The sequence below is a fragment of the Cetorhinus maximus genome, unplaced genomic scaffold (genome assembly GCF_964194155.1).
Source record: "Cetorhinus maximus unplaced genomic scaffold, sCetMax3.hap1.1 HAP1_SCAFFOLD_1086, whole genome shotgun sequence".
Lineage (NCBI taxonomy): Eukaryota > Metazoa > Chordata > Chondrichthyes > Lamniformes > Cetorhinidae > Cetorhinus > Cetorhinus maximus.
This window is the reverse complement of record NW_027597028.1, coordinates 39,911-57,434: the sequence shown is the minus strand read 5'-3', so window position 1 is coordinate 57,434 and position 17,524 is coordinate 39,911. Positions and strand designations below refer to the sequence as shown.

General features: G+C 46.0%; 1 protein-coding gene across 2 annotated transcripts in view; it reads left to right on the top strand.

Annotated features, from left to right (window-relative positions):
* The window catches only part of LOC144675663 (hepatic and glial cell adhesion molecule-like), a 30,729-nt gene extending 28,715 nt beyond the window's left edge, over positions 1-2,014 (top strand). For both annotated transcript variants that reach the window (XM_078536311.1, XM_078536316.1), the window contains exon 6: positions 28-2,014. The gene's annotated coding sequence lies outside the window, so the exon portion shown is untranslated. The remainder of the gene's footprint in view (positions 1-27) is intronic.
* The last annotated feature ends 15,510 nt before the right edge of the window (positions 2,015-17,524 follow it).

The window sequence follows — 17,524 nt, the reverse complement described above, 5'->3', positions numbered from 1 at the left end:
TCAGAATGCTGTTTTATTTACCAACAGATTGCCAAAGATTCTGGAGTAGTGGGCTGTGATGTTTTGGCTGTTTTGGGAACACTAAACTCTCTTCAACATGATGGGACCGAAAGAATCTGCAGCTTTCCAGAAACCACAGAACCCTGTTAAAGTATTTCATAGCTTAGAACTGTTACGCTTAATGAGTGGCTCAAAATAATATGTAAATTTATTATCAAATCAGCACCGTGGAGTCATACCTTTATAACGAATTGACCACAAAAACCTGCTACCCTATTTCATAGCTCAGAACAGCTCACAGTTTATGTCAATTTATTCACAAATTAGCACCGCGGAGTCAGTCATACCTTTATAACAAATTGAAAAAGAGGCACTCAACAGATCCAACAGCATCTGTGCGAAGAAATAAATTGCATTAGCAATTCATTGGATCAACCCTGCCAGCTATTGGGGGTTGAACACGTTTTCTGTTTGTAAACGCTGCCTGACCTGTTGAGCGTTTCTGACATTGCCTTTTAATTTACTTCTGGATTTTCAGCATCCACAGTATTTGCCTTTCACATGGAGGAGAAGGCTGTTCAAACACTCCATTCAGTTAGATTTGCATATTAACTGTATCGAGTCTAAAGCCTGTTTCCCTTTGGTAAGCTAACAAAAATTTATCAATCTCCTTATCTGAACACAAGAGCACCTAAGGGACAGAATCAGGAATAGACTGTACACTCCATCGAGCCTGATCCTTCATTCAGTGCGACCATTGCTGATCTTGGGCTTCAAATCCACATTCCCACCTACTCCCCATATCCCTTGATTCCCTGAGAGACCAAAGACCTGTCTATCCCAGCCTTAAATATGTTCACTGACAAAGCATCCACAACCCTCTAAGGTAGAGAATTCCAAAGATTTCCAACCCTTCGAGTGAAGTAATTTCCCCTTATCTCAGTCCTAAATAATTGACCCTTTACCCTGTGCCCTGTATTTTAGATTCCCCAACCAGCAGAAACGATAGTGTCTACCGTATCAAGCTCCTTCAGTATCTTGTATATTTAATTCTCCCATTCTTCTAAACTCAGTTGAAAACTCTAATTGTTCCCCACCATCCACATCCTTTCCCCCTGTTGGGGCTGGGTGATGGGATGGGTGGGGGTGGGTGGTGTTCCAGATTTCTACTAACCTTTGTATGTAAATATATATCCTGATTTCCCTTCTCATAGGTCAAGCTATATCCCCTCATTCATGATTTGCCTAACAGATACTGCGGAATCCTTTTAACTCCAGCATAACACAATCAACGTTAACAATTAATGGAGAAAAGTTCAGTGACACTATCAGTTACCGAATGTGTCACTTGATCTTCTCCTGCTGTAGCCTGGCAGTGTCAGGTCTCCAACCAACGACATTCATACAGTGGGAGATGTGTAATTTGACTCAGGAGTACCACTCCATTCAGATACCACTCAGGGATAACACTCCACAGTTGAGATGATGTACAGCACTGACACTCACAAATTGAAGCTGGGGTGGCTCAGTGGGTAGTTCTTCTGCCTCGGAACTTGGGGCCTTCCCGTTGCAAGCCCCACTCCAGGTCTTGCTGGCCACAGAAGCATCCAGCCACTGGTGCACACAAGCCAGTGTGTATCACTGCCCGTTCCCACCCCAGTTAAATGGGAATGGTTAGTGACAGGAAGTGCCACTGGCTGTTAAGCCTGTCCGAAATGATGGCTGACACGAAGGTGATCAACCAGCATTGCACAACCCGACGTAACATAGGAAAAACCAAAAATAGGAAGGACAAATACTCCCGAGTTCAGACAAGACACAACACTAACACTTCTCAACTCCAGTAGCATTCTGGTGAATCTGTGTTTCCTAGCAGTGAATGCAGTTTTCCAAAGCTCCTTGCAACAATTTTGTACAGCTCAGGATTAAGATAATCTGTTAATATTTGCATTATATTTGTATTTATTTATTCTGTTTTATTGTAGCTGCATTGTCAGTTAAACTACTTATTCTGCGTTTGTTATTAATTTTACCCCTTATTTTAGCTCCCCATCTAGTGACACCAGGTTTGACATTTTCATCCTTCTTTTGAAATCCCTCCATCTTGCCTCTCCCTATCCCCTCCAGCTTTGCCGTTGATGTCTCTGTGCCCCTCCAAATCTGGTTTCTTGCATGTACCCAAGTAATGGCTGTGCCTTCAGCTGCCGAAATCCTAAACTTTGAAATCCCCTCCGCCTAGATCTCTTTGCCTGTTTATTCTCTTGCTCCTTTTTTCCTTCTTTCATGGAATGTGTGTGTTGCAAGGCCAGCAATAGTTGCTCATCCCTAATTGGCCATTTCAGAGGGCAGTTAAGAGTTGACCACACGGCCCCTGTCGTTGTGTCAGCATCAAATATTAACATCTGTATTTCACCAAAAGGTTTGTTATGAACGTGATTAATGATGCACTAATGACCCAATAAATAATGTAAACATTGCATCATGTTGATTGAAGGACAGGTATTGACCAGGAGACACAATATCTCCTCTGCTCTTCTTCGAAATAGTGTCACAGGATCTTTTACATCCACCTGAACAGGCAGATGGTGCCTTGGGTTAATGTCATATCTGAAACACTGCACCTCTGACAGTGCAATGCTCACTCAGTGCCCCATTAGAGCCCTGGAGTGGGACTGGAACCCGGGACCTTGTGGTTTAGATGTGAGATTACTGCCAGCTGACACAACCTGCTATGGGTCTGGCATCACATGAAGGCCAGGATTGCAGATTTCCTTGCATTAGTAAATTAGATGAGTTTTACAACAATCATTTCATGGTCTCCATGACTGAGACTAGCTTTCAATATCATTAACAAAAACAGAATTACCTGCAAAAACTCAGCAGGTCTAGCAGCATCGGTGGAGAAGAAAAGAGTTGACGTTTTGAGTCCTCATGACCCTTCGGCAGAACTGAAGTATAGTTAGAAGAGAGGTGAAATATAAGCTGGTCTAAGGTGGGGGGCGGGGGGAGAGAGAAGTTGAGGGTGGGGTGGTTGTGGGGACAAGCAAGCAGTGATAGGAGCAGATAATCAAAAGATGTCACAGACAAAAGGATCAAAGAGGTGTTGAAGGTGGTGATATTATCTAAGAAAAGTGCTGATTAAGAATGGATGGCAGGATACTCAAGGTACAGCTCTAGTGGGGGTGGGGTGGAAAGACTAACAAAGTATTAGTTGTAGATTTAAAAATAATGGAAATAGGTGGGAAAAGAAGAATCTATATAAATTATTGAAAAAAAAAGGGAGGGGGAAGAAACGGGGTGGGGATGGGGGGCAGGGGGAGTTTAAGATCTAAAGTTGTTGAATTCAATATTCAGCCCGGAAGGCTGTAAAGTGCCTAGTCGGAAGATGAGGTGCTGTTCCTCCAGTTTGCGTTGGGCTTCACTGGAACAATGCAGCAAGCCAAGGACAGACATGTGGGCAAGAGAACAGGGTGGAGTGTTAAAATGGCAAGCGACAGGGAGGTTTGGGTCTTTCTTGCGGACAGACCGCAGGTGTTCTGCAAAACGGTCGCCCAGTTTGCGTTTGGTCTCTCCAATGTAGAGGAGACCGCATTGGGAGCAACGAATGCAGTAGACTAAGTTAGGGGAAATGCAAGTGAAATGCTGCTTCACTTGAAAGGAGTGTTTAGGCCCTTGGACGGTGAGGAGAGAGGAAGTGAAGGGGCAGCTGTTGCATCTTCTGCGTGGGCATGGGGAGGTGCCATAGGTGGGGGTTGAGGAGTAGGGGGTGATGGAGGAGTGGACCAGGGTGTCCAGGAGGGAACGATCCGTACGGAATGCCGCCAGGGTGGGTGAAGGGAAGATGTGTTTGGTGATGGCATCATTCTGGAATTGGCGGAAATGGCGGAGGAGGATCCTTTGAATGCGGAGGCTGGTGGGGTGATAAGTGAGGTCAAGGGGGACCCTATCATGTTTCTGGGCAGGAGGAGAAGGCGTGAGGGCGGATGCACGGGATATGGGCCGGACACGGTTGAGGGCCCTGTCAACGACCGTGGGTGGAAAACCTCGGTTAAGGAAGAAGGAGGACATGTCAGAGGAGCTGTTTTTGAAGGTAGCGTCATCAGAACAGATGCGACGGGGGCGAAGGAACTGAGAGAATGGGATGGAGTCCTTACAGGAAGCGGGGTGTGATGAGCTGTAGCCGAGGTAGCTGTGGGAGTCGGTAGGCTTGTAATGGATATTGGTGGACAGTCTATCATCAGAAATTGAGACAGAGAGGTCAAGGAAGGGAAGAGAAGTGTCAGAGATGGACCATGTGAAAATGATGGAGGGGTGGAGATTGGAAGCAAAATTAATAAATTTTTCCAGGTCCCGACGAGAGCATGAAGCAGCACCGAAGTAATCATCGATGTACCGGAGAAAGAGTTGTGAGAGGGGGCCAGAGTAGGACTGGAACAAGGAATGTTCCACATACCCCATAAAGAGACAGGCATAGCTGGGGCCCATGCGGGTACCCATAGCCACACCTTTTATTTGGAGGAAGTGAGAGGAGTTAAAGGAGAAATTTTTCAGTGTGAGAACAAGTTCAGCCAGACGGAGGAGAGTAGTGGTGGATAGGAATTGTTCGGGCCTCTGTTCAAGGAAGAATCTAAGGGCCCTCAGACCATCCTGGTGGGGGATGGAGGTGTAGAGGGATTGGACATCCATGGTGAAGAGGAAGCGGTTGGGGCCAGGGAACTGGAAATTGTTGATGTGACGTAAGGTGTGAGGAATCACGGATGTAGGTGGGAAGGTACTGGACAAGGGGAGAGAGAAGGGAGTCAAGATAACGAGAAATGAGTTCCGTGGGGCAGGAACAGGCTGACACGATCGGTGTGCCAGGACAGTTCTGTTTGTGGATTTTGGGTAGGAGGTAGAAGCGGGCCATCCGAGGTTGGGCGACTATCAGGTTGGAAGCTATGGGAGGAAGATCTCCAGAGGAGATGAGGTCAGTGACAGTCCTGGAAACAATGGCTTGATGTTCTGTGGTGGGGTCATGGTCCAGGGAGAGGTAGGAGGAAACGTCTGCGAGTTGATGCTCAGCCTCCGCGAGGTAGAGGTCAATGCGCCAGACAACAGTAGACTCAGCGGGTTTGATGACAATGTTGGGGTTGGACCTGAGAGAACGGAGTGCAGTAAGTTCAGAGAGAGACAGATTAGAATGGGTGAGAGGAGCAGAGAAATTGAGACGGCTAATGTCACGCCGACAGTTCTCAATGAAAAGATCAAGAGAAGGTAAGAATCCAGAGGGAGGGGTCCAGGTGGAGGGAGAATATTGGAGGTGGGTAAAAGGATCCGTTGAACGGGGAGAGGACTCCTGCCCAAAGAAGTGAGCACGGAGACGAAGACGGCAGAAGAAGAGTTCAGCATCGTGCCGAGCCCGAAATTCATTGAGGTGAGGGCGTAAGGGTATGAAACTAAGTCCTTTGCTGAGCACTGAACGTTCAGCATCGGAGAGGGGAAGGTCAGGGGGTATAGTGAATACGCGGCTGGGGCTGGGATTGGAAGATGGGGTGGGGACGGAGGGACAAGCAGGGGTGGAGGGTCCCAGATGGGTGTTGGTGTCGATGAGTTGTTGGAGCTTGCGTTCCTTAGCACTTGAGAGAAAGAGAAAAAGTTTCTTGTTGAGGCGACGGATGAGGCGAAGAATAAAATGAAACTGGGGGCACGCGCAGCTTTGAAAAAGGGTGCGGCGGTGCTGCTGGAGGGAGAGGTCGAGTGTGTTCATATGGCGGTGCATGGCACTGAGGGTGGATCTCAGAACGCGACGGGAATGGCAGTCCGAGAAACGTTTTATGTCCCGGAGATACCTGTAATCCTGGGTGGGTTCAAAACAAGAGGGATGGAATTTCAGTTGAAATCCACGTGGGGTGAGTCGGAGATGGAGACAGTCACTGAGAAAGGAAATATGGCTGTGAATGCGGGTTTTAGTAAACACCTTGTCAAACACCAGGAGAGAAATGGAAAGCAATGAAGGTGAACTGTTCATTATATCATTAATTGAATTTAAATTCTACCAGCTGCCATGGTGGGATTTGAACCCATGCCCCAGAGAATTAGCCTGGGCCTCTAGATTACTCTTGCACTGATATTGTCACAATGCTACCATCTCCCCACCTGCTTTGGCCAAGTTTAATAGTTTCGTGACAAAAGAAGTTTTTTTTTAATTCATGAAAAATCAACGTTCCTAACATTTATTACCAATTCCTAATTGTCCTTCAGAAAGTGCTGGTGAGCCGCTGCCTTGAGCTGTTGCAGTGATGTCAGGGAGTTCCAAGGTTTGGATCCAGTGATGATGAAAGCAAAGCAATGTATTTACCAATCCAACACATACACGTACGAATATGCACACACACGTACAAATACATACACACACACATGCAAATACACACACACATACGAATACACACATACACGTACGAACACACACACATACGAATACACACATATACAAATACACACACACACGTACAAATACACACACACACGAATACACACACATACGAACACACACACGTATGAATACACACACGTACCAATACACACACACGTACCAATACACAAACACACACTTATGAATACACACATACACGTACGAATACACACGTACAGATACACATACACGTACGAACACACGCACATATACGAATATACACAAAAATACGAATGCACACACTAACGAATACACACACAAGTACAAATACAAACATGTACAAATACACACACGTACGAATACACACACATGTACAAATACAAACATGTACAAATACACACACACGTACGAATACACACACATGTACAAATACACACACACGTATGAATACACACACGTACCAATACACACACACGTACAAATACACAAACACACACTTATGAACACACACATACACGTACGAATACACACGTACAGATACACACACATATACAAATGTACACATACATATGAATGCACACACTAACGAATACACACACACAAGTACAAATACAAACATGTACAAATACACACACGTGTATGAATACACACACGTACAAATACACACATATGTACAAATACACGCACACGTATGAATACACACATGTACCAATACACACACACGTACGAATACACAAACACACACTTATGAACACACACATACACGTACAAATACACATATACGAATATACACATACATACGAATGCACACACTAACGAATACACACACACAAGTACAAATACAAACATGTACAAATACACACACACATGTATGAATACACACATGTACGGACTCACACACACATACGAATATACACACACGTATGAATACGCACACACATACAAACAGACACACATGCATGCACGAATACACACACACACACGTATGAATACACATACACACACGGACAAACACACGCACGTACGAACACAGACAGACGTCCGAATACACACACAAGCACAAATACACACGTACGAATACACACACACACACACACACACGTACATACGAATACACACACAAGTATGAATACACATACGTATGAATACACACACACACACACACATACGAATATACACACAAGTACGAATACAAACACAAGGAAAAGCACATAGACACACGTACTGGAAAGAGAAAGGTGTACTAGTTGTTCACTGAATTACTAGGCGCTACTATAGGACTGAGCATTGCAAATAGATGGGGAGGGGCGGTATAGTCCAGAAATCTGGAAAATAAAGTTAGTTTCATTGTCACTAATGCTGAAACTATCATCAATCATCATTAAAATCCTATCTGCTTTACTAATGCCCTTGAAGGAAGGATTTTTTCTTTATTCGTTCATGGGATGTGGGCATCGCTGCCTAGGCAGCATTTATTGCCCATCCCTAATTGCCCTTGTTCAGAGGGCATTTAAGAGTCAACCACGTAGCTGTGGGTCTGGAGCCACAGAGGCCAGACCAGGTAAGGACAGCAGATTCCCTTCCCTAAAGGACATTAGTAATCCTGATGGGATTTTACGACAATCAGCAATGGTTTCGTGGTCATCATCAGCCCTTTAATTCCAGATTTTAATTGAATTCAAATTTCACCATCTGCCGTGTCGGTGCAGACTCGATGGGCCGAAGGACCTCTTGTGCACTGTGTGATTCTGTGAACCTGGGTCCCCAGAGCATTACCCTGGGTCTCTGGAATTCTAGCCCAGTGACATCTGCCTATCTGGCAGGTTTCTGGCCTACATATGACTCCAGACCCACAGCAATATGGCTGACCCTTAACTGCCCTCTGGAATGGTCTCGAAACCCATTCAGTTCAAGGGCAGTTCGGGTTCAGCAACAAATGTTGGCCTTGCCAGTGACACCCACGTCTCAATGACGAAATAAGAAAATAAGATGCAAAATATCTCAACGAATATACTGATTATTGACTGTCTTGACTTCTGCCAGGAAATTAACAATTAAACATTGAAGTTTGAAAGATCAGAAGCTTTTTGTACACTTAATAAAAAACTATTCTTCTGATGTGGATCAAAAGAACTAAAATCTCAATTAATTCACATCTGTTAACTAACATGGAGGCAGATCGCCAACTTCATGCTCATTTGAATTTTTGTCTGCAGACAGGAATGTGGACTGTTGATGAACTGTGAGGGGGTGAGGAGTGGAGCAGAGTTGATAATTATGGTGGAAGGGATTAGACGGCTGGGGGAGCTGAGGAGAGGGCTGTGAGGAGGGAGAAGTGGTGGTGAGGATTTGGGTTTGAGATGAGGTATGGGCAGGGGAGGTAAGGAGTTGGGGGAAGGTGGGGTGGAAGATGGGGGGAGGTGCGGTGAGGTGAACAGTTGAGAGACAGGTGAAGAGAGGTTGGAGGATATGAGGAAAGAGGGGAGAAGGTGGACAGAGGGCCATGATGAGGTGAGCAGTTGAGAGGAAGATGCGGAGAGAGCAGTGAGAGGTGAGGAATGGAGAGGAAGAAAGAGGTGGGAGGAGATGAGGAGAGGGTGAGGTAGGAGGTGGTGTGTGTACAAGAGTAGCTCGGTAGCACCACTACTGTCCGAGCTGGCCAAGTCCTAAAGGACATAGCTGCTGGACTGGGCCTGCAGCAGGTGGTGAGAGGAAAACATACTTGACCTTATCCTCACCAACCTGCCTGCCGCAGATGCATCTGCCCATGACAGTATCGGTAGGAGTCAACCGCACAGTCATTGTGGAGACGAAGTCCCACCTCCACATTGAGGATACCCTCCATCGTGTTGTGTGGCAAAACCACCGTGCTAAATGGGATAGATTTCAAACAGATCTAGCAACTCAAGACTGGGCATCCATGAGGCGCTGTGGGCCATCAGCAGCAGCAGAATTGTACTCGAACACAATCTGTAACCTCATGGCCCGGCATATCCCCCACTCCATCATCACCATTAAGCCAGGGGTTCAATCCTGGTTCAATGAAGAGTGCAGGAGGGCATGCCAGGAGCAACACCAGGCATAGCTAAAAGTGAGGTGTCAACCTGGTGAAGCTATAACACTGGACTACTTGAGTGCCAAACAGCATAAGCAGCAAGTGATAGACACGGTTAAGCGATCCCACAACCAACGGATCAGATCTAAGCTCTCTGCAGTCCTGCCACATCAAGACGCGAATGGTGATGGACAATTAAACAACTCACTGGAGGAGACGCTCCACAAATATCCCCATCCTCAATGACGGAGGAGCCCAGCACATCAGTGCAAAAGACAAGGCTGAAGCATTTGAAACAATCTTCAGCCAGATGTGCCGAGTGGATGGTCCATCTTGGCCTCTTCTGGAGGTCCCCAGCATAATAGGTGCCAATTCGATTCACTCCACATGATAGCAAGAAACGGCTGAAGACATTGGATACTGCAAAGCTATGGGCCCTGACAACATTCTGGCATTAGTATTGAAGACATGTGCTCCAGAACTTGTGGCAGCAATGAGCCCTAGTAACACTGGAGTCAATGGGAATCAGGGGTAACCTCTCCACTGGTTGGAGTCATACCTAGCACAAAGGAAGATGGATGTGGTTGTTGGAGGTCAGCCATCTCAGCTCCAGGACATCACTGCAGGAGTTCTTCAGGGTAGTGTCCTCGGCCCAACCATCTTCAGCTGCTTCATCAATGACCTTCCTTCCATCATAAAGTCAGAAGTGGGGATGATCACTGAAGATTGCACAATGTTCAGTACCATTCATGACTCCTTAAATACTGAAGCAGTCCATGTCCAAATGCAGCAAGACCAGCAAGACCAATATCCAGGCTTGACCTGACAAGTGGCAAGTAACATTCGCGCCACACAAGCGTCCGGCAATGGCCATCTCCAAGAAGAGAGAATCCAACCATCACCCCTTGATGTCCAATGGCATTACCATCACTGAATCCCCCACTATCAACATCTTGGGGGTTGCCATTGACCAGAAACTGAACTAGAGTAGCCATAAAAATGCTGTGGCTACAAGAGCAGGTCAGAGGCTAGGAATTGTACGATGAGTAACTCACCTCCTGACTCCCCAAAGTCTGTCCACCATCTACAAATCACAAGTCAGGAGTGTGATGGAATACTCCCCACTTGCCTGGATGAGTGCAGCTCCCACAACACTCAAGAAACTTGACATTGTCCAGGACAAAGCAGCCCGCCTGATTGGCACCCCATCCATAAACTTCACTACCTCAACCACCGACGCACAGTAGCAGCAGTGTGTACCATCTACAAGATGCACTGCAGGAATTCACCAAGGGTCCTTTGACAGCATCTTCCAAACCCATGACCACTACCATCTAGAAGGACAAGGGCAACAGATAGAGGGGAACACCACCACCTGGAAGTTCTCCTCCAAGTAACTCACCATCCTGACTTGGAAATATATCGCCGTTCCTTCACTGTAGCTGGGTCAAAGTCCTGGAACTCCCTTCCTAACAGCACCGTGGGTGTACATACACCACATGGACTGCAACGGTTCAAGAAGTCAGCTCACTTGCACCTTTTCAAGGGCAATTAGGGATGGGCAATAAATGCTGGCCTAGCCAGCGACACCCACATCCCATAGATGAATTTAAAAAATTGGACCATGGAAATGAACACAAATTAGGCAGAAACATATGGGTTGATTGTTTTACAAATTGAATTTACAAGACAGAAACAGGCCGTTTGTGGTGCCCAATGGGTCTCTGCCGGTCTTTATGCTCCACATAAACCTCGTTCCAGACTGTGAATTCTGTATTATAATCATGTACAGCCCACCCTAACTTCAGTTCTGTTCATTTCAATGGAAATGAATATTGAAAGCGTTGTAACATGGGCATCTGTTTACCATTCACGCTGATGTTCACTTTCACCCCCAGCTAATGCTGATCCATCCCATGAATTTCACTTCCTGCAGTGCTGTTTTAACTGACAGAGTCCTATCTCTCTCTGGCAGTATGGGGGGGGAGGGGGTTGTGGTTAAATTGAGATTATATGCAGCTCGAGAGTGCCTGGAAGTGGTGAGTTAACCATCTGTGAAAGGCACAGATGGCGCAAATTTTTTGAACTGCATTCAAGAGAACATTTTTAGCCAGCACGTAACAAGCACAATTAGAGAGGGTGCAATTCTAGATTTAGTCTTAGGAAATGAAGCTGGGCAAGTGGATGAAGTAGCAGTGGGCGACCATTTTGGAGATACTGACCATAAGACAGTTAGATTTAACACCATTATGGAAAAGGGCAAATAGAAAGCAGGAATAAAAGTTCTAAATTGGGGGAAGACAAATTTTACAAAACTGAGAGGTGAACTGGCGAGAGTGGACTAGATACAGTTATTAGAAAGAAGAACTGTGTCAAATCAGTGGGAGGCAAAGGTGAGATTCTATGGGCACAGTGCAGACATGTCCCCACAAAGAAAAAAGGTGGTACTGCCAAATCTAGAGCCCCCTGTTTATCCAGAGCATACAGGTCAAGATGAAGCAAAAACAGAAAGCTTACAACAGTCACAAGTGATTTAATACTGTAGAAAGTATAGATGGGTATAGAGAGTACAGGGGTGAAGTTAAAATGGAAATTAGGAAAGCAAAGAGAGGATATGAAGAAATATTGGCAGGAAAAATCATGTCTTACCAGTACATTAAGAGCAAGAGAATAACTAAGGAAAAGGCAGGGCCCATCAGAGATGTACATGGTAACTTGTGAGTAGATGCAGCAGATGTGAGTAATGTTCTCAATGAGTACTTTGTCTTCACTAAGGAGAGGGATGATGCAGACATCCTAGTTAAAGAGGAGGAGTGCATAACATTAGATACAATAAGCACAGTGAGATAGGAAGTATTGGAGGGACTGGCACCTTTGAAGATGGATAAATCACCAGGGCTGGGTGGATTGTATACCAGCTGTTGAAGCCATGGGGAGGGAATAGCGGATGCTCCGAGGATCATTTTCCAATCCTCACTAGATACAGGCGAGGTCCCAGAGGTCTGCGAATGTTGTACCATTATTTTAAAAAGGTGCGAGGGATAAGCCAGAAAATTATGGGCCGGTCATTCTGACTTCAGTGGTGGGCAAATTATTGGAAACAATTCTGAGAGAGAGGGTAAACTGTCACTTAGAAAGGCACAGATTGATCAGCGATAGTCAGCATGGCTTTGTTAGGGGAAGATCGTGCCTTACTAAATTAATGGCATTTTTTGAGGAAGTAACAAGGAGGGTTAATGAGGGTAGTGGAGTGGATGTTCTCTACATGGATTTCAGTAAGGCACTTGACAAGGTCCAGCATGGCAGACGAGTCAGCAAAGGGAGATCTCATGGGATACAGGGGAAGGTGGCGAGTTGGATCCAAAATTAGCTCAGTGACAGGAAACAAAGGTTAATGATCGATGGATGTTTTTGCGAATGGGAAATGGTTTCCAGTGGTGTTCCACAGGGGCCAGTGTTGGGGCCCTTGGTGTTCATCATGTATATTAATGATTTGGACTTAAATGTGGGAGGCATGATTGGGATATTTGCAGATGACACAAAAATTGGCCGGGTAGTTGATAGTGAAGAGGATAACTGTCAACTCCAGAATAATCAATGGTTTGGTTGAGTGGATGGAAAATTGGCAACTGGAATTCAATCTGGAAAAGTGTGAGGTAATGCGTTTGGGGAGGGCAAACAAATCAAGGGAATAGTCAATAAACGGGAAGTTGGTTGAGAGAGGTTGAGGAAGTCAGAGACCTTGGAGTACATGGTCACAGGTCCTTGAAGGTGGCAGGACAGATGGACAAGGTGGTGAAGAAAGCATATGGAATGCTTTCCTTTATTGAGTGAGGTATGAATACAAAAGCAGGAATGTAATGACGGAACCGTATAAAACACTGGTTAGGCCACAGCTGGAATTTTGGTCACCACATTACAGGAAGGACATATTGCTCTGGAGAGAGTGCAGAGGAGATTTACAAGAATGTTTCCAAGGCTTGAAACTTGCAGCTGTGAGGAGAAATTGGACAGGTTAGAGTTGTTTTCCTTAGAACAGAGGAGCCTAAGGGGCTAACTGAGGTGTACAAAATTATGGGGGGACCTAGATACAGTAGACAGGGAAGACTTGTTTCTCCTAGCTTGGGGGTCAATTACTAGGGGACACAGGTTTAAGGTGATTGATAGGAGGATTAGAGAGGACATGAGGAAAATCTTTTTCACCAGAGGGTGGTGGGTGTCTGGGATTCACTGCCTAAGTTGCGGGTTGAGGCTGAAATGCTCAACTCATTTAAAAAGGTACCTGGATCTGGATCTGAAGTGCTGTAACCTGCAAGGCTGCAGACCAGGTGCTGGAAAGTGGGATTAAAATGAGCAGCTAGTTTCTTTTTTTCCTTCTTGCCCAGTGCAGACACGATGGGCTGAATGGTTTCTTTCTGCACCGTAACTCTGGTCCTATGGTTGTACACCCCTGTGTTTTGAGCAGATCTGTGTTCCTGCATCTCCACTGCTGTACAGTGCTCAGAGGAGGGAGCGACATTGAAATTAAATTTGTTTCTTCAATAAAGATTCTAACAAAGCTCTGTTAAATAGTATAGGCTGCAAGTAGATGCCCACGGTACTGGATTTAAATCGTAGGTTGCATTCTTTATATGAGGTGTTCTCTGCTCCTGACAGGAAATCCTCTTCCTGCAATAAAGAAGCTAAACCGTTAAACACCCACTGAAATTTATCCTTGGCGTTTCCTATCATGTGATGTTTATATTAAGCTGCTGTTTTCAGCCAAAAACCAACCTTTAACAATGGCTGCACAGCAACGATCATTGTTCCCCATCGAAAACTCCCTAAATGACTTATTTTAAAAGTGTTTCCTCTCCTGCTCTATTGTCCTCTTCTTGGGCCATGGATCATCCCTGGGGGAGGGAATTTACAATTCAGGAACAGGCCCTTCAGCCCAAACAATACAGTTTTCATGCTCCAAACGATTGACCTCTAACCTTACATCCCAGGGCACATTTCCATAAGCCCCACCACCACCCCCCCAACTCCTAGTGTATCACCAAGAAGCCACAGGGAAGGGCAGCACAGCTAATTCTGTCATTGCTGTGCAATATATGCACATCCATGTACATTCCTCACTTAACGGCACTGAGGCCTTCTCTACAAACTCAGCTGTGATGTACGATTAAATATTATATGTCCAAGGAACCAGTATTGTCCACTCCGAAGCAACACCAAACAAGGCTGCAGGCAAGTCAGCTGTATCCCATCGATCTTATCTTCCTACACATCCAGTTATATAATCAACAACCTCAAAGGAACAAACATTCAACAGCAGCTGGCTTTGTAAGCTGCTGGAGCACAGTCAGAGCCAGTTGGTTCTGCTTTTAAAGAGGCCACCCTAACAGGATCTGTTGGAACAAAGGCTGCACTTAGAGCAGAAACAGGCAAATTCGGCTAAAAGTAGTGCCTCCCAAACTATCCTCTCCCCTTCCCCCCTACACATTATAGTCATCCCCTCCCCCACTTCTCAACACACAGACTGTAATCAGTCCCTCTCCCCTTCTCACCGCACAGACTGTAATCAGCCCCCCCGCCTTCTCCTACAAACACTATAATCAGCCCCTCTCTGACCCCCATTCACATAGTATTGTGATCAGATCCCTCCACCTCTCCACAAACACAGTAATCAGCTTCTCTCCTCTCCCCCTTCCCCCATACACATAGTACTGTAATCTACTCTCTCCCCCTTTCCCCCACCATACAGCACTGTACCTTCTCCCGCCACTCACAGTATTAAGACCCCATGAACCTCTCCTGCACCACCCCCCACCCCCACACATACACGTAACTAGGCCCCTCTTGCACCCTGTTTCGTATTTGAGGACTGAAGTGCTTCTCAGTGTTTTCTCAGTGAGAGGTCTTTATTGAACTGTCAGATGGCTGCTTACAGAGATTACCTCATGGCAGAGGTCACCTGACCAAGGCAAGCCAGATAGGGCATGTCATAAACAGGACAAACATCCCCCTTTTCGTAACAAACAGAATCTGTTGTAACAAAGGCTGCACTTAGAGCAGAAACAGGCAAATTCGGCTTAAAGTAGCGCCTCCCAAACTATCCTCTCTCCTTCCCCCCTATACATTGTAGTCATCCCCTCTCCCTTCCCACCACACACGCTGCAATCAGCCCCTTTCTCCTTCCCCCACACACATTGTAATCAGCCGCTCCCCCCTTCCCACCACACACGCTGTAATCAGCCCCTCTCTCCTTCCCCCACACACATTGTAATCAGCCGCTCCCCCCTTCCCACCACACACGCTGTAATCAGCCCCTCTCTCCTTCCCCCACACACATTGTAATCAGCCCCTCCCTCCCTTCCCACCACACACGCTGTAATCAGCCCCTCTCTCCTTCCCCCACACACATTGTAATCAGCCCCTCCCTCCCTTCCCACCACACACGCTGCAATCAGCCCCTCTCTCCTTCCCCCACACACATTATAATCAGCCGCTCCCCCCTTCCCACCACACACGCTGTAATCATGTGAGTACAGAAACAGGGATGTCTTGCTGCAATTGTACAGGGCCTTGGTGAGACCAACTGGAATATTGTGTGCAGTTTTGGCCTCCTTATCTGAGGAAGGATGTTCTTGCTATAGAGGGAGTGCAGCGAAGGTTTACCCGACTGATTCCTGTGATGGCGGGACTGACATATGAGGAGAGATTGAGTCAGTTAGGATTATATTCACTGGAGTTCAGAAGAATGAGGGGGGATCTCATAGAAACCTATAAAATTCTAACAGGACTAGACAGGGTAGATGCAGGAAGGATGTTCCCGATGGTGGGAGAATCCAGAACCAGGGGTCACAGTCTGAGGATATGGGATAGACCATTTAGGACTGAGATGTGGAGAAATTTCTTCACCCAGAGAGTGGTAAGTCTGTGGAATTCGTTACAACAGAAAGTAGTTGAGACCAAAACATTGTATGTTTTCAAGAAGGAGTTAGATATAGCTCCTGAGGCGAAAGGGATCAAAGGATATGGGGAGAAAGTGGGAGCAGGCTATTGTGTTTGATGATCAGCCATGATCACAATGAATGGGGGAGCAGGTTCAAAGGGCCGAATGACCTATTCCTGCTCCTATTTTCTATGTTTCTACGTAAAAGATCCAAACGTCCCACTTTTGTTCTAATGAACAGAAGATACATTTGCATGATCATGTGTAACTGTGAGTTACCCAACCTACCCACTATACACCCACTATTCTCACGCATTAACAACAGCCTCTGCACTTGTATTGCATACAGTCTTTAAATCATGCAGTTCTCTTAATAGAACACATGCTCATTGACATTGGCTGTTGGTCTGGGTGATGTTCCCTCTCCGGTCGGTCTTGTTCCTACAGCACTTGTTGTCGTGGTAACTGTTGTTCCATTACGGTTGTTGGGAACACATGGACCTCTGGGGTTGATGGTAGTTCTGTACTCAGTACGGCTGGTGAGACCCCTTCTTCCTGACCGGCTGATTGCTGTGAACGAACAGCTTCACTAGTTCTGCTGGTATATTTGGTCATTCATTTCCACCGTGTACAAACAAGATGACAATTTCTCAATGCTTACCCCAAGCTTCCACATGGGCTGACTCCTGTTGAGAACATTGAAGGATTGTACCCTGACTGGCTCTCCAATGCTCAGCTCTGGTAATGTTTTGGCAGTCTTGTCAAACTGGACTTTGGCTTTCTGTCGTTTCACTTTGATGTTTTTTCACTCACGCCTGTAAATACTTCATGTTTTAGTAGCTTTTTTGCTATCACAGGATCACAGAATCTTTACAGTGCAGAAGGAGGCCATTTGGCCCATCGAGTCTGCACTTGCTCTCTGAAAGAGCATTCCACCAAGTCCCACTCCCCTGCCCTATCTCCATAACCTTGCACATTCTTTCTTTTCAAACAGCAATCCAATTCCCTTTTGAATGCCTCGAGCAAACCTGCCTCCACCACCCTCTCGGGAAGTTTGTTCCAGACCCCAACCACACTCTGGGTGAAACAATTTTTCCTCCTGGTATTGAAAGATTAGCTTGCATGTGTTGTGGCATTCATC